General features: G+C 50.5%; 1 non-coding gene across 1 annotated transcript; it reads left to right on the top strand.

The window, feature by feature from the left end:
* Positions 1-1677: 1677 nt before the first annotated feature.
* Positions 1678-1783, top strand: LOC125366571. Its single transcript, XR_007213868.1, has one exon. It is a non-coding gene; the product is annotated as a U6 spliceosomal RNA (small nuclear RNA).
* The last annotated feature ends 14559 nt before the right edge of the window (positions 1784-16342 follow it).

Raw genomic sequence — 16342 nt, forward strand, 5'->3', positions numbered from 1 at the left:
CCTGGCAGTTCCCAGGGAGGAAGGGGAGCTACACTGGCCTGGCTCGGACCTGGCTCCCTCTGCATCCTGTATATACATCATCTGGGCCTGGGGGGAGGCGGGGCCAGGAGCATCAATTAAAGATCTCATTCTGGGGCTTCCATGGAGCTCACACCAACTTGTGTCTCTCTGTTATGTAAACAGTCACACTGGGGCTCCCAGCCCCCTACGACCCCCTGGATCCTGGAAGGGAGTGTGACAACTGGGGTGCCGAGTGTGGGAAGTGAGTGGCTAAGGGAAGGAAAGGGCGAGTCTCCCAATTCTCAGTGAGGAAATGGCACTGGGTGGAGGCCTGGCCCTCCCTTCCTCTACTTTCCCAGCAAAGAGGAGGTACCCTTGTGCAATGAGCTGAGGTCCCTTGAAGCCAGAGACGCTTCTGCTCCCCGCTCCCCTCCCAGTTCCAGGAGGTGGGGCAAGACTTAGAACCACTGAGCTTGGGAGGGAGAGCGGGCACTTGGGCCACACTGGGAATGGATTGATCAGAGGTCTGAGTGTGGGTCTGGAATGTGCTACAGGCTTCCCACCTGCCCTCCAAGATGGACCTGGAGGTTTATTCTGGGGAAAAGGGAGAGAGACCATGGGAGGGCCAGAGAGGCCCTAGAAGTCCTACCCACTCAGAGATGTAAAAGGGGGGGGGGAGGGAGAAAGAGGTAGTGGAAGGAGTGGAGGGAGAGGAGAGAGCGGCCGGGGCCTGGGAAGTTGCCAGCAGGTGGGTACAAGAGCATTGCTCCCCCTCCAGCCTCCAGGACCACAGGAGTTCATTGCAGAGACAGGACAAGCACCACATGCAGACCCCAGCCCCCACCCAGCAAATCCTCCCAGGATGCAGCCGCATATCTAAGACATCTCCTGAGGGCAACAGGCTCCTCTTTCTGTTCTGTGTATGCAGGGTGAAGAGGCCAGAATGATTCTCCAGCCCATCAGTCACGCACTCAAGTCTGGGTTTGCCCTTGCCTTCCTTGCTCTGGGCTGGAATAGCCTATTTTTAACTTGTCCCATAGCTTCTGCCTCTCAGGAGCTCCATCTCCGCATTTAACCCTTTCTCAGTTTCCTGTTCTCAGTCCCGTGTGTCCTACCACTGCCCCTCAAGGAGCGAAAGCATGGCTGTTGGCAGACATGCTCGGGGCAGGCAGAGAGGGCGCAGCGAGGCCGAGGGCCGCCTCCTGTCAGAAAGATGAGCCCCACACTGACTGCCAAATCTCCCACGGGAGCAAGAGGCTTCAGGACAGCGCTGGCGCTGGCTGCAAGGGCAATGCCAGGAGGCTCACTCTCTCTGCTCCCGGGGTGTCTATGATGCCAGCACCCCTCTGCCCAGCTTGTCCGGAAAGGAGGCCACACGGATCGTCTCAGAGGACTGAGTTTCCCTGGCTCTGACCTCCTTGCCAGCTGCAGGTGGGCAGGATGGAGGCTGGGGGTCAGGCAGCACCTCGATATGAGGCAGGCAGGCACTGGAGTCTCTTGCTGGGCTTGAGAAGCAGCAATACATGAGTCACGGCTCAGCCCGGGTCCGGAGCAGCGCTGCCAGCAGAACAGAACGAGGAAGCTTGGGCAGGGAGGTATGTGGACGGTTGGTCTCATGCCCAGACTCTACATCCACATTTTTAAACTTCCTAATAGCTTGCTTAAAAAGAAACACGGGTGCTCACCTCGGCAGCACGTAGACTAAAATTGGAACAATACAGAGAAGATTAGCACGGCTCCTGCACAAGAAGAAAAAAGAAACGCAGATCTAGGCACTGGTGTCACACACCTGTCTGTAAGCCTAGCTACGCAGGAAGCTAAGATCAGAGGATTGCAGTTCAAAGCCAGCTTAGGCAGGAAAGTCTGTGAGACTTATTTCCAATTAACCACTAATTAGCTACAGCTCAAGTGGTAGGGCATTAGCCTGGAGCAAAAAAAAAATACTCAAGGAGAGTGCTTAGGCCCTGAACTTGAGGCCCAGGCCTAGCACAAAAAATAAAAAAAGTCAAAATAATCTCAGCAAATCCAACATACTATGGAAATGGAGCTGTGGCTCAAGTAATAGAGCATCAGCCTTCGGTGGAAAATGCTCAGGGACATCACCCAGGCCCTGAGTTCAAGCCCCAGTAGAAAAACTATAGAAAAAAAAAAAAAAACCTGTAGAATCTTTTGGGTTTATAGGCATGGTTCAGATGGTAGAACACTAGTCAATGAGCGAAGGCCTCAGATACCGAGTTTAAGTCCTAGTCTCAACCCCCTGCCCCCCCAAAAAAGATATAACCAACATAATAACTACTCTTATTTTAACATGTAACCAACATAAAATAATGAGTGGGGTATTATATTCTTTTTTCCTCCCCTCCCCCACCGCCCCTCACACACAATGTCTGGAATCAGGTTTGCCCTTGCCCTTGAAGCACACCCAGGTCTGGACTAGTCACATTTCAAGAGCTCAAGGACTCTGTGGCTCTAACTGCTGCTAGGTAGCAGCATGAAACCCAGAAAGCTTGAAATAGGGTAAGGGTAGGAGGAAGTAGACAGGCACCGGACCCGTCAAACACTGCCTCATCAAAGCTCACGTGCACAATCCTCTCTCGAAGGCCAGAGCAGAGCCAGAGTTGGGCATGGCGATTCGTGCAGAAGGCTGAGAGAGGGGGACTGAAAATTCAAGGCCAGCTTGGGCTACATAGTGCAACTCCATCACAGACAAATAAAACAGAGCGGAGCCAGGACAATATTGGCAAGATGGGGGGCTTTTAACTAGAGATTTGTCCTGCTCTGAAGCCAGTTCTGGGCTCTGAGAGTTTGTTGTAGGTAAAATAAAATTTCTCCCAACCTCCTGGCACCAGTAACTCATGCCTATAATCCTACCTACTCAGGAGACTGAGATCTGAGGATTGTGGCTTCAAGCAAGCCCAGGGAGACAAACCCACAAGACTCTTTTTTTAAAAATTTATTTATTAATTAAACACAAATTTTTTGACAAGGTGTTGTGCAAAAAGGGTACAGTTACATAGTAGGGCAATGTGTACATTTCTTGTGATATCTTACACCCTGTTTTTCTTTCCCTTCCCTAGGTCAGGTAGACATATATACAATACACAATGTATCAAGAACATATACAGTATCCACGTGGCTTACATCCAAGAAAATTCGCCTAGGGCTCTAAATGTAATGTGGACATTAGACAATATGTTGACAGTAGTCTTATATGAATGTACATACATAGCTTTTGAGCTATTGTATTCCACTGAGAGGTCAATTTTTGACCTTTATATGTTGAGTAGTTGTTTGGTTTTAGTTACACAATGTTGGGTTGCTGCCCCAATCCTCTGGGAAATACCATTTGACAAGCAGTTTTTGGTTTCACAGACCTGGTTTCTACTGTCTCTCTGTCTCCCTTTCTTTTTTTTTTTTTGGCCAGTCCAGGGCCTTGGACTCAGGGCCTGAGCACTGTCCCTGGCTTCTTCTTGCTCAAGGCTAGCACTCTGCCACTTGAGCCACAGCGCTACTTCTGGCCATTTTCTGTATATGTGGTGCTGGGGAATCGAACCCAGGGCCTCAGGTATACAAGGCAAGCACTCTTGCCACTAGGCCATATCCCCAGCCCATCCGTCTCCCTTTCTTAACAGTCATATATCAGGGAGATCATGCCCCTTTGTTTTCTGTGTTCTAGGCTTGTCTCACTCAACATTATTTGTTCAAGTTCTGACCATTTCCCTGCAAATAACAATATTTCACCATTCCTAATCGCTATGTAGTATTCCATTGTGTATAGGTACCATATTTTTTGGATCCATTCATCTGTGGAGGGGCATCTGGGTTGTTTCCATATTTTGGCTATTGTGAATTGTGCCGCGATAAACATGGAAGTGCAAATGTCTTTTTGATATCTCCACAAGACTCTTATCTCCAAATAATCAACAAAAAGCCAGAGAGGAACTGTGGCTCAAGTGGTAGAGCTCCAGCTCTGTGTTCAAACCCCAGAATTGGTACACATACCCACACATACAGATTTTTTACCTACCTTTCCAGAAGGTCTATGGGAGAGAAGCAGCCCAGCTAGAGAACTTGATACTGAGAAGTTTCCTGAAGGCCTCCAGTGAAACCCAGAAAGCTTTGTGGGGGCAGGCCTGCAACCCCGAGTAAACTCTTAGGAGTATTATTATTGTAGATGGTGCTGAGGCTGGAGCTCTCATGTCCTCTGAGAGGCCCTAAGCTCTCACTAGCCAAAGCCCATCCCTGGTGACAACCACAAGACCCTGGCAGCCCTTGTAGTAGCTCAGGAGTCCCAATGTGAGGTTGGCAGGTTGAGAAGCCACAGAGACGTCATCTCTGCAGAACACGGGGTCTCTTGGGGCAAAGTGCCACCTGGCTCCCCTGAATGCAGACAGAACACCCTAATAAGAGAGCTTCATCTGTGAGGGGCCTCACTAGACTTCTGGCTCTCCTCTGCTCCTGCACAGAGTCATTCACAGTCCATCTGACCACAGGTTGAGACTAGACTGGACACACCCTAGATGAAGGGACAAGGACAGTTGTGTCACTCAAGGGGCTGCTGGTCCAAGAGTCTCAGCGCTTGAGTCCCCCGCTGCCTCCTTGGGCTCCCAAGAGTTATCTGCTCCTCTAACCCTGAACCCATCCCTCTGGCTCAGCCCTGGCTTTCAGCCACCTGAACCCCGGCCTGCAGGGCAGCCTCCTGACAAGTGTCTGACCAGCTGCCAATCTCCATTCTCCCAAGAGCTGTCAGCTACTCACTGGCCGCTCTAGTGCCCAAATGGGTTTAAAAATAAACTCCTTATCTGTCTTTCCTGCAGTTGACCCCAGTAACTTCTTCCACACTGGGCTGATCGCAGCGTCTCTGAAAAGGAAGTGTTGCCATCATCATCAGAGACGATGTGCCAGCGTCCCCACGGAGGACACGTTGGTTGTGGGGCACGTGTTGCTTCTCTGATCTGAGGATCACTTCTGGGTTGAGAATTACACAGCTCAGGAGGAAGGTGCTAGGAGGCAGAGCTGCTCTTTGGGAAAATAACAGATCCTCAAGGTTGGCTTGGACTGATGACATCACAAAAGCAGTCCCTAGCCTCAGCTGGGCACCCGGGGTCCTTGCCCTGCCCTGGGGTCTCCTCCGCCATTTCATCCCTATTCCTTTGTTGTCTTCAAGGCTCCCCCATGCAGATAGCACATTCTTTCCTGCTTCCTCCGGCGTGAAAGCTCCCTTCTTGCATTAAGATGATGATGATGCCCCAGTTTTTCCTTAAGACAATATTCTGCTATTTACCAAACTTTTCTCCCAACATCTTCTAATTGTTCCTATGACCCAAGGTCTTCTGTTCCTTCCAAAACACACACACACACACACACACACACACACACACACACACACACCCTATAATCATAGCTGCTTGGGAGGTAGACATTAGGGGATTGTGATTTGACTCCTGACCTAAAAGTTGGCAACTCTGTTTAAAGCAATGGCTAGGTAGAGTGGCCCATGCCTGTCATCCCTGGGACACAGGGAAGCAAAAGTAGGAAGATCAAAGCCCAGTCTTCACATCTGTAATCCTAGCAACTCAGAAGGCTGAGATTTGAGGATCACGGTTCAAAGCCAGCCCGGGCAGAAAAGTCTATAAGACATTTATCTCCAGCAAACCACTCAGAAAAAGCCAGAAGTGACACTGTGGCTCAAGTGGTAGAGTACTAGCCTTGAGCACAAAGAGGCATTCAGGGACAGCATTCAGGCTCTGAGTTCAAGACTCAGGACAGGCAAAAAAAAAAAAAAATCCCAGTCCTGGGCATAAAATAAGATCCTACCTTGAAATAAGCAGTGCAAAAAAGAACTGGAGGGATGGCTCAAATGGTAGAGTACTTGCCTGGCAAGCATGAGGTCCCGAGTTCAAGTCCCAATACTGCAACAAACAAACTAAGACACTGGGGCCCTCATAGCCTTGCCTCTGCATAGAATTGCCTGTTCCCACATGCCGGGCTAGATTTACCTCCCCTGGTGCGGGGATGCTAAGCTTACTCCCTCATCAGTGCTCCCCTTTTCACCCTCTCCCCTGGGTGCCCGACCCGTGGGCAGCCAAGGTGGAGCGAAGGGACACGGGCAAGCCTAAAGTGCACGCGGCCGAACGAGATCCCCTTTTCCTCACTCCTTACTCACCAAGGAAGCGAGGTGCAGACGGATCTTGGAGACGTTTTGGAGAGCAATCCAGTTTAATCGGGAGGGGCTTCCAGTAATATAATGATGATGACGAGGATTGAGCAGGAGCTGGCGATAGGCTGGCGAGCTTGTCCATCCAAGAGCAGCTCCCAAGGACCCCCCTCATGGGCTAATGTCACTTCCCATAGTACCACCCTCTGGGCAAAGCCCGCGAAAAGGGGAGCACACGTGCTCGCTGGAGCAAGGTGGGGGATGGTCTCAAAGCTACCCCTTCTGGTTCCGACCCAGAAGGAGATAGGTGTGGCTCACTTCCACACTGCCCCAGGGCTGGGGGAAGGGCGGCGTCTCGGGAGTGCTCTCCTCGCCCTTCCCCCCTTAAGGCCAAGATGAATCCCCAACATCTGCCCCTCTTATTTTTTTTTCTTTTGAACAGCAGGAGGCGCCTTACTTGAGGGCGCGTCATGTCTTAGGTTGCCCCCCCCCATGGGGGGTCTTACCTGTCTTCGGCTAACGCACTAGCACTTCAGGCCAACCTGCCTGCTGGGCCGGCCAGCCCGATGAGAGGACTCGGGGAGTGGGATTGGCACTTGAAAGAAAGCCCTGTTCATTTTTTCTCATGCCAGCAGACCTCAGTGAGCAGCGGGTCCTAATGGGCGTGTGACCAACCTCATGGGGTTCCTAAATGGCTAAAGGCCAAAGGCCACTTGTTGTCTGGACAGCTCTGGCTTTTCACTCACACTATAAGAGACCAATTTGTCTAGCACAGGGCAATGCAAACATAATGCAAATGGAAGCATCAAGCAGACATGAGCATAAGCAATCGTAACACAAGGCAAATGCAACATGAGCAACTGTAACACATGAGCAATTATAACACAGGCACAATGCAATGGAGGGTCTCTTATCTGGCTCAGTCCATAGGAGATAGAGGAGTCCTGGTCCATTTCGGTGTCACTCAAGGTAGTGCAGATGGCTCTCCCTTCCCTCGATGGTGAGGTAGAGGCAGGTTCAGGTCCTGGCGATTTGGCAGCCAGGGTGCTGGTAACTTAACGGTTGAGGTTAGTAAACACTTTATAGAAACCATTGCAGCAAGGTACCAATCCCTTGCTTATTGTAAACATTTATCATAAAACATTAAGGTGTCTAAAACCTTTTAGCTCTTATTTCCCTCCAATGGGCACCCCTAAGATAAACAGCAAAGGGGGGAGCAAAGGAAGGAACAACAGTGTGCAAAATTTCCCTTTAGTTCTTGTGCAACACTGTGGGCCACGCTGCCACAGCAAACATTACACCAAAAGGTGTCAGGCAAGGTCCAGGGAAGAAACAGGGCCGACACTGGGTCCATCGCTGGTACAGGCAGGCTTTCCCGTTTCTCCATGGAAAAATCCACCACAGTCTTTGTTTTTCTGAAGAGAAAAAAAAGGAGAGACATCCCTCAAGGGCAGGTGCCCTTGGATGGTCATTCAGATGAACAATATTTTAAGTCTCTAGCTGGTATCCAGATTGGATTCAGTTCCCCAGTTAGGAAAATGCATGCGAAGCGTCTTCCCGCACTGATAAGTGGGTCCAGGCCTCGCCATGCTCCTGTAAGGGGGTCCTTCCAACAGACTTCCACCTTTAAGTAAGGTGTTTGGCTTGACCATTGTCTCTGGAAAGCCGACAGAGGTTGGTCCTTGGAGAAATTTAAAATATTCAGTGTAAACATCGCTGTCCTCAGCTGGTCATGGAGGCTTCCCCCCTTTTTGTTTTAATAATTGATCCTTTAGGGTCTTATTATGCCTCTCAATTATGGCCTGACTCTTTGGGTTGTATGGTATTCCAGTGGTATGTTTAATATTCCACGTTTGGAAAAAGGCCTTTAAAGGCTTGCTGATGAAACAAGGTCCATTATCCTGTAAGGGGAGCCCTAGGATAGCAAAACATTGTAAGAAGTGGCTCTCAGCATGCCGTGCTCTTTCCCCCGAATGTGCAGTGGCCCAGCACGCATGTGAATGAGTATCTATGGACATAAATATACATTTCAACCTTAGTGGGTTACATCAGTTTGCCAGATAACATTAGGCTTTAGACCTCTGGGGTTGACCCCAGGAGATTGCAGGGGAGGGACTTGCATAAAAGGCATACATGACTTGCAAGTCCTAATAATCTTTTAAAAGTCTTTTATAGGAATTGAAGGAAATCTCTGATGTAACCCTCTCCAGTTTAAGTGTGTACGCTCATGGAGTCCTTGGGCCATTTGAAGGTTTTGAGGTTGTTCAATAACCATAGCTACAATAGTCCCATTAGTGGCCAGCTGATTAGCCATATGATTACCTTGTGTCAGGTCCCCAGGCAGTCCTTGGTGTCCACGAAGGTGCTGTAAGAATATAGGCTCAGCCTGCTCTTTTAACAGAGACCTGACTTGGATCATCAGAGGGGTGATTGGGTTTTCATCTAATTTAATATATGAGGACACCAGGTTTGGTAGCAAATTAACCACATACAAACTGTCAGAAAACAGGTTCATTGGCTGCTTGACATGGGTTAGTGCGAGGGCGACTGCGTACAGTTCCTTAAACTGTGCAGATCCAGTAACTGCCTCAAAGTAATGGGTGTTTCCTTTCCCATCGGCAGGAGGAGAGGCAGAGTGTACCACCACGGCAGACCCCGCTCTTCCCCCATCTGTAAAAACATTGGCAGCCTTGACAAGAGGCCTGGTAGAGAAAAGTACAGGAGGGGTCCATTGTAGCCTGGAAAATGAGGTCACCCACCTCGAGGTGCCATAATAGCAGTCTACCTTTCCCATAAAACCCTCCAGGGCACTGGACACCTGTGCATTATTCCTTCTGACCCATTCAAAATCTGACAGCCAGTAGGGAATGGTTAGCACATCGGGATCTCACCCATAATGTCTCAGGGAAGTATCCCTGCCCTTGATTATCAAGTCAGCTAGCTGGTCTAGCTGGGAATAAACCCTGGGAGCTCCTCCCACTGATGTGTGCACCCATTGAAGAGGCTCGCCTGACTGGGTAATAGCAGCTGAGGAAAGCTCAGACCCGGGGAGGATCCAAAGGCTAAGTGGGCACTCAGGCTTGTAGTGGGCCATCCGTGCCATATTTAGGGCCATTTGGATTTTCTGGAAGGCTGTTTGAAGTGATGGTGTTATTGTAATAACATCAGTGGGCACTTTGCCCTTCAAAGAGTCATGGAGCAGAAGCAGCTCCTCTGTAGGCAGGTGAAGCCAGGGTCTTAACCAGTTAATCTCCCCCAACAGTCTTTGCATCTCCGCCAGAGTATAAGATGACTGGAAGGATAACTGGGACTTAAGGGGGCACACAGAGTCTAGTTTAAGTTCTGCCCCCAAGATCTTAAAAGGGTATACTTTCTGAATCTTGTCACTGGCTATATGCAGTCCTCCTCTTTGTAGGAGTGTTTGTAGCTTGCTATAGGCAACGTCTAGCACTTGGACATCTGCTGCTCCAATAATGATGTCATCCATATAGACATATAAAATAATATCTGACTGGCTCCTAAGAGGTTGAAGAACTTGTGACACATAATGTTGGCAGAAGGCAGGACTATTAGCCATGCCCTGAGGTAAGACTACCCACTCATACCTCTGGTCTGGCCCCTGGTAGTTAACCAAGGGCATGGAGAAGGCAAACTTTTCACAGTCCTGGGGGTCAAGGGGAATGGAAAAGAAACAATCCTTGATGTCAATTATAATGAAATTCCGATCCCAAGGAATGGAGGGGATCCATGGCAGCCCCCGTTAAGGGGTGCCAGTGGGGATTATCCGCTTATTAATTTTTCTTAGGTCCTGTACCATCCTCCATTTACCTGAGGCCTTTTGTACAACAAATACAGGGCTGTTCCAAGGGCTCAGCAAAGGTCTAATATGCCCTAGGGATAGTTGTTCTGATATTATTTCCTTTAATCTAATTTGTTTAACGGAAGTGGCCACTGTTCCACCCACACCGGGGGACCCAGAAGCCATCGAATGGCAGGGACGGTAGGAACAGTGGCCCTTAGAATTGGGGGTGAGGCCCTGTAGAAGAAATAGAAGCCTCCTGCCCCGAGGCCTCAGAAGGAGGCAGTCTCTGATAGTCACTAGGGCCACCTGACAGGCCCTGGCCTGTGATGATCGAGGCCTCAACTTTTCCCAAGATATCCTGTCCTAGCAGGTTATCTGGTAAGCCTGTCATTATCAGGGGACACACTATTCCCTTACCACCTTTCAAGTCATCCCAGGGAAGCCAGTCCCTGGTTGTCTCACTCTCGGCTATGCCTCCCACCCCCGAGGTCTGGAATCCGGGGATTAAGTCCCACCACAGAGGCACCCCCTCCTTCTTTAATATAGTCCGATCTGCTCCTGTATCGATTAAGAATCAGAACCTCTTTCCAGATATAATAATTTCTGTCTTTGGCCTCATTTCCAGGACTATTGGGACTGCCCAGAGGGCCTCAGGCTGGTCATTAGGCCTGTCACTGGGCTGATCACTGGACTGATCGCCTCCTTTGGGTGACGGGGCTGGAGGGCGCCCCACTACTAGTTTAAAGGCCTCCCCTTAGCATCAAATCTGGACCTACAATCCTTTTGCCAATGAAATCCCTTTTTGTAGTGGGGGCAAGGTTTTGTGGGTAGCTCCTTGGTCCAGCCTGAGGGCTGTCCTCTCTAGGCACTAGATCTTACAAGACCAGAAGGACACTCCCTCTTAAAGTGGCTCCAGCCACCACATTGGTAACAGGGCTCCCTGCTTCCCTCACCGGTGGGGGCCGGGGCAGGCTCCTCAGTACGCAGAGTGGTCAGCGGCTGCGCCTGGCGGGCTCGTGCGCTGATGCCCCAACAAGCGTAAATCCAGCTGTCCACAGATCTCTCCTTTACTCCTGCACAAGCCAATCTGCATTCTGATGTCATCCCTTCCCACACCAGGGTCCTTAGAAATTGATTTACCTGGGACCCAGGAAACTGTCGGTGGAGATTGTCCCTCACTCGGCCAACGAAGGCAGCAAGACTCTCATTGGTCCCTTGGGTAGCTTTTACTGCCGGGATCTCTAGGGACCTCTCTCCCAAGCCATGCCATGCGGCCAGTCCCACAGCCTGTATCTGCTCCCGGTAGGGGGCAGGGAAGGCAGCCCGTTGGGGGCGGGTGGATCCAAACAGCATACCAAAGGTTATGGGGATTGGCGGATTGGTAGCCTGATTTCTCTCTGCCTGAGCATAGCATGAAGTAGGATGGGTGGGGGTTTGCTACAATGAAACGGGGTCCCCCCCAAGGGAGGGGATTCCTGGTTCCCCCAAGAGTCCACCACACAGTCTCCAGCTACAAGATGACAAAAAGACAGATTTATTGGGGAAATAAAATGTGAACAAAACGTGAACCGACCAGCCTTGGTTGCAGCCCAGACTCGGGAGCCGAAACTGCCGACCACGTGTGCAGAATCAGAGCCCAGACTCAGGAGCTGGGACCGCCCGCACGTGTGCAGCCCAGACTCGGGAGCTGGAACCGTGCACACGTGTGCAGCCCAGACTCGGGAGCTGGAACCACGCGCACGTGTGCAGCCCAGACTCGGGAGCTGGAACTGCGCGCCAGACTCAGGAGCTGGAACCGCCCGCACGTGTGCAGCCCAGACTTGGGAGCTGGAACCGCACGCATGTGTGGCCTTCCAGCCTGGTTATAAGGCAAACATCACAGACAAACTTGCCACACGCAGGTGACCAATGAAGATACAACACTTACAGAGCACACTAGGGCGCACACAGGTGGCCAATAGTTACAGTCTGTCTCATAATATCTGCTTGAACCAACCTATCATTCTAGTTAGAATTGTCGAATGGATTTGGCTGGGTTCACACGATGCAGGTGGATAAGCCACACAGGTTACCTTGAAGCTCCCAGGCCTCAGGTGGTCAATCTACACAACTTATCATAATAAAGGGGAGCTTCCCTGAATAGGGTGGGGGAGGGCTTAGTGGAGCTGGAGTTGGCTTCTGCTCTAATCTGAGCTGGAGTCAACCTGAAGTCCCTCCACAGTTAATGATGGCACCCAGGGCTCGCGTTCGCGCCCATCCCCGCGTTTTGGAGGATGAACCTCAGTATTTTAAGAGGCGAATTGTTCCACCTGCTCTGACTCTGTCCCATCTTCTTTGCTGACCTGATGGGAGAACCACGTGTCCCGGAGACTCTACTCCAATCCCCTTAGGGCTTGCCGGTAGCTGCTGGACTCCCTCCTGCGGGCTCTGGGCCCCACCTTCGGGCGCCAATTGCCGGGCTAGATTTACCTCCCCTGGTGCAGGGATGATAAGCTTACTTCCTCATCAGTGCTCCCCTTTTCACCCTCTCCCTTGGGCGCCCAACCCGCGGGCGGCCAAGGTGGAGCGAAGGGACACGGGCAAGCCTAAAGTGCACGCTGCTGAACGAGATCCCCTTTTCCTCCCTCCTTACCCACCAAGGAAGCCAGGCGCACGCAGATCGCGGTGACGCTTCTGAGAGCAATCTGGTTTAATCGGGAGGGGCTTACAGTAATATAATGATGATGACAAGGATTGAGCATGAGCTGGTGATAGGCTGGCGAGCTTGTCCATCCAAGAGCAGCTCCCAAGGACCTCCCTCATAGGCTAACATCACTTCCCATAGTACCGCCCTCTGGGCAAAGCCCACGAAAAGGGGAGCACACGTGCTCGCTGGCGCAAGGTGGGGGATGGTCTCAAAGCTATCCCTTCTGGTTCCGGACCCAGGAGGAGATAGGTGTGGCTCACTTCCACACTGCCCCAGGGCTGGGGGAAGGGCGGCGCGCTCTCATCGCCCTTCCCCCCCTTAAGGCCAAGATGAATCCCCAACACCCACAGCCAGTTCTTTGTCGCCCATCCAAGCGTGGGAGCAAACGGGGGGGGGGTCACCGACTCCAAACCCACCTCCTCCCTCCCACCCCCTGGCTTGAGGGACCCCCACCCCCAGCAGCTCCTGCAGCCCAGCTCTCACTTCCTGCCTGCTCCCCGTGGCCTCTCCAGCCCATTGCCAGCCTCTTTCCCTTCTAGGCTGCATCTTAGAAGAAAGTTCCTTCAGTCCCTTGAAAAATTCTTGGGGTTCCCCCATCACCCCAACTTTATACTTTATCTGACTCCTACTCCCCTATTAGACCTCCATTACCCACTGAACCTTTGTCCTGCATGCTAGAGCCCCTCCCATCTACTTCCTAGATGTCAGCAAGCAGCACCCCAACCCCGGAAAGGGGGGAACCAGCATGCATGTCACAGGCCATATTGGCAGTGTGGATCTTGTACCTGCAGCATAGCTGGGGTTTAGTAAATACAGAATGAGAGACTCAGCGCCCTAGAAAGCAAAGCAGGCTGCATGGTTATATACTGGGCTAGAGACAAGGGGAAATGCACAACAGGACCTGAAAACCCAGACTGGACCTGAAAACCCAGACTGGCGCTTACAGCCGCGGGGCACTGGATGCGGCAGGGCTATTGCTGTCCCCACTCCACCGGTGGACACACCCCCTTGATCTCGCCCTGGATGTTGCTTACAGTGTTAGCCGGCACCATTGCTGAACTCTGCAAAGCCACTAAGAATCTAATGTGGCTGGACACTAGTGGCTCGCGCCTGTAATCCTAGCTACCCAGGAGGCTGAGATCTGAGGATCGTAGTTCAAAGCCAGCCTGGGCAGAAAAGTCTCCACCTAACCACCAGAAAACCGGAAGTGATGCTGTGGTTCCAAGTGGTAGAGTGCTTGAGCAAAAGAGCTGAGGGACAGCACACAGGTCCTGAGTTCAAGCCCCATGACCCACCAAAGAACAAAAACAAACCAAAAAAAATGTGACAGTTGTGTCCTCTCTGGAAGCCTTTTCACAGGACCGCCTGCCATACCCTTGTATGGAGGACACAATCATGGCCTTCAGTGGAGACAGAACTCTGAGGTGGAAAAGGCCTGCTGCCCAAGCAGACAGCCAACTATCCCTTCAAAGGATTTTTACAGTTTGTCCTTTTCCTATTTCATAAATGTCAAAGTTTTATAGTGTTTACTTACTGAAATACCTGCCCAGCCATCTCCCAGCATTTAAGGGAAAAGAATAAGAGATCTAAAGAAAAAAACCTCTAACTGGGCACCAGTGGATGGCTCCTGTCATCCCTGATAGTGAGGAAGCTGAGATTTGAGGATTGTGGTTAAAAGCCAGCCCAGGTAAGAAGGTCCAGGAGACACTCACCTCCAATAACCTACCAAAAAGCCAGAAGCAGGGCTGTGGCTCAAGGGGTATAACACTTTTGCCTTGAGCAAAAAGGCTCAAAGACAATGCCCAGGCCTGAACTCAAGCCCCAGGACAGACAGACAGACAGACAGACAGACAGACACACACACACACACACACACACACACACACACACACACACACACACACAAATTGGAGCCAGACACTGGGCTCACCCTATAATTCTAGGTACTCAGAAGGCTGAGATCTGAGGATAGCCGTTCAAAGCCAGCCCAGGCAGAACAGTACATGACATTCTTATTTCCAATTAACCATCAGAAAACTGGAAGTGGACTGTGGAGCTGTGTCTCAAAGTGGCAGAATGCTAGCCTTAAGCAAAAGGAGCTCAGGGACAGTGCCCAGGCCCAGAGTTCAAGCCCCATGAATGGAAAAACAAAACAAAACAAAACAAAACAAAAGTTTATAGAGAGGTACAGCTCAAGTAGTAGAGCACTAGTATAGCAAATGGGAGGCCCTGAGTTCAAACCCCAGTATACCACCACCATAACCACAAACAAACAAAAAACAACCAACCAACAATACAAAAACATGAGACACAGAACCACAGAATCAGGAGATGAGGGACTAGACAAACTGCTTAACTCCTTCTCTCTATTCCTTGACATTTGGCCTGTGTAAATTCCTCTACAGGCAAAGGATTCTGGGCTGGTGTGGTGTCACACACTTGTATTCCTAGCTACTCTGGAAGGCTGAGACTAGACAAGGCAAATAAAAACAAAAAGTAAAAGAAAAATGTCTGAGGTGGAGGCTCCAGTGGTAAGGCTAACTCCAGGCCCTGGGTTTAATCTCCAGTACCAAAATAAAGCAAGCAAAGGATCCTTCCTTCACCAGAAAACAAACTAAAACCAAAGACTATCTTCCCACCAATACCTCTTCCTTGGATGATTCTTTTCTTTTTTTGGCTGGTCCTGTGGCACTGTCCCTGAGCTTCTTTCGCTCAAGGGTAGCACTCTACCACTTGAGCCACAGCCTACTTTTAGCCTTTTCTGTTTATGTAGTACTGAGGAATCAAATCCAGGGCTTCATACACGTTAGGCAAGCACTCTACTGCTAAGCCACATTCCCAGACCCACTAGGATGATTCTTTTTTTTTTTTTTTGGCCAGTCCTGGGGCTTGGACTCAAGGCCTGAGCACTGTCCCTGGCTTCTTTTTGCTCAAGGCTAGCACTCTGCCACTTGAACCAGAGCGCCACTTCTGGCTGTTTTCTATATATGTGGTGCTGGGGAATCCAACCCAGGGCTTCATGTATATGAGGCAAGCACTCTTGCCACTAGGCCATATTCCCAGCCCTAAGATGATTCTTTATGTAGTAAACAGCACATTGTGTTTTTTTTGTAGTACATGAGTTTGACCTCAGGCATTATACCCCCAGAAAGTCTCTCTCAGGCCCCAAATCCTTTGGTTTTTGTGCCAGTACTAGGGCTTGACCTCAAAACCTGGGCCCTGCCATTAGCTTTTATCTTGCAAGGCTAGTGTTCTGCCATTTGAACCACACCTCTATTTCTGGCTTTTTGCTGGTTAATTGGAGAGTTTCACAGATCTGGATGCCAGTGGCTTACACTTGTAATCCTAGCTACTCAGGAGGCTGAGTTCTAAGGATCGCAGTTTGAAGCCAGCCTAGGCAGAAAAGTCCCTGTGAAACTCATCTCTAATTAACTACTCAAAAACCAAAAAGTGGAGCTGTGGCTCAAAGTGCTAGAGCACTAGCCTTGAGCAAAAAGAGCTGAAGGACAGAGCCCATGCCCTGAGTTCAAGCCCCACAGCTGACAAAAAAAAAAGTCTCACTAGCTCAGTGTAGGTGGCTCACGCCTATAATCCTAGCTACTCAGGAGGCTGAGACCTGAGGATCATGGTTCAAAGCCAGCCTGGGCAGGAAAGTCTGTGAGATTCTTATCTCCAGTCAACCACCAGAAAACTGTAA

Source organism: Perognathus longimembris, chromosome 17 (assembly GCF_023159225.1).
Source record: "Perognathus longimembris pacificus isolate PPM17 chromosome 17, ASM2315922v1, whole genome shotgun sequence".
Classification (NCBI taxonomy): Eukaryota; Metazoa; Chordata; class Mammalia; order Rodentia; family Heteromyidae; genus Perognathus; species Perognathus longimembris.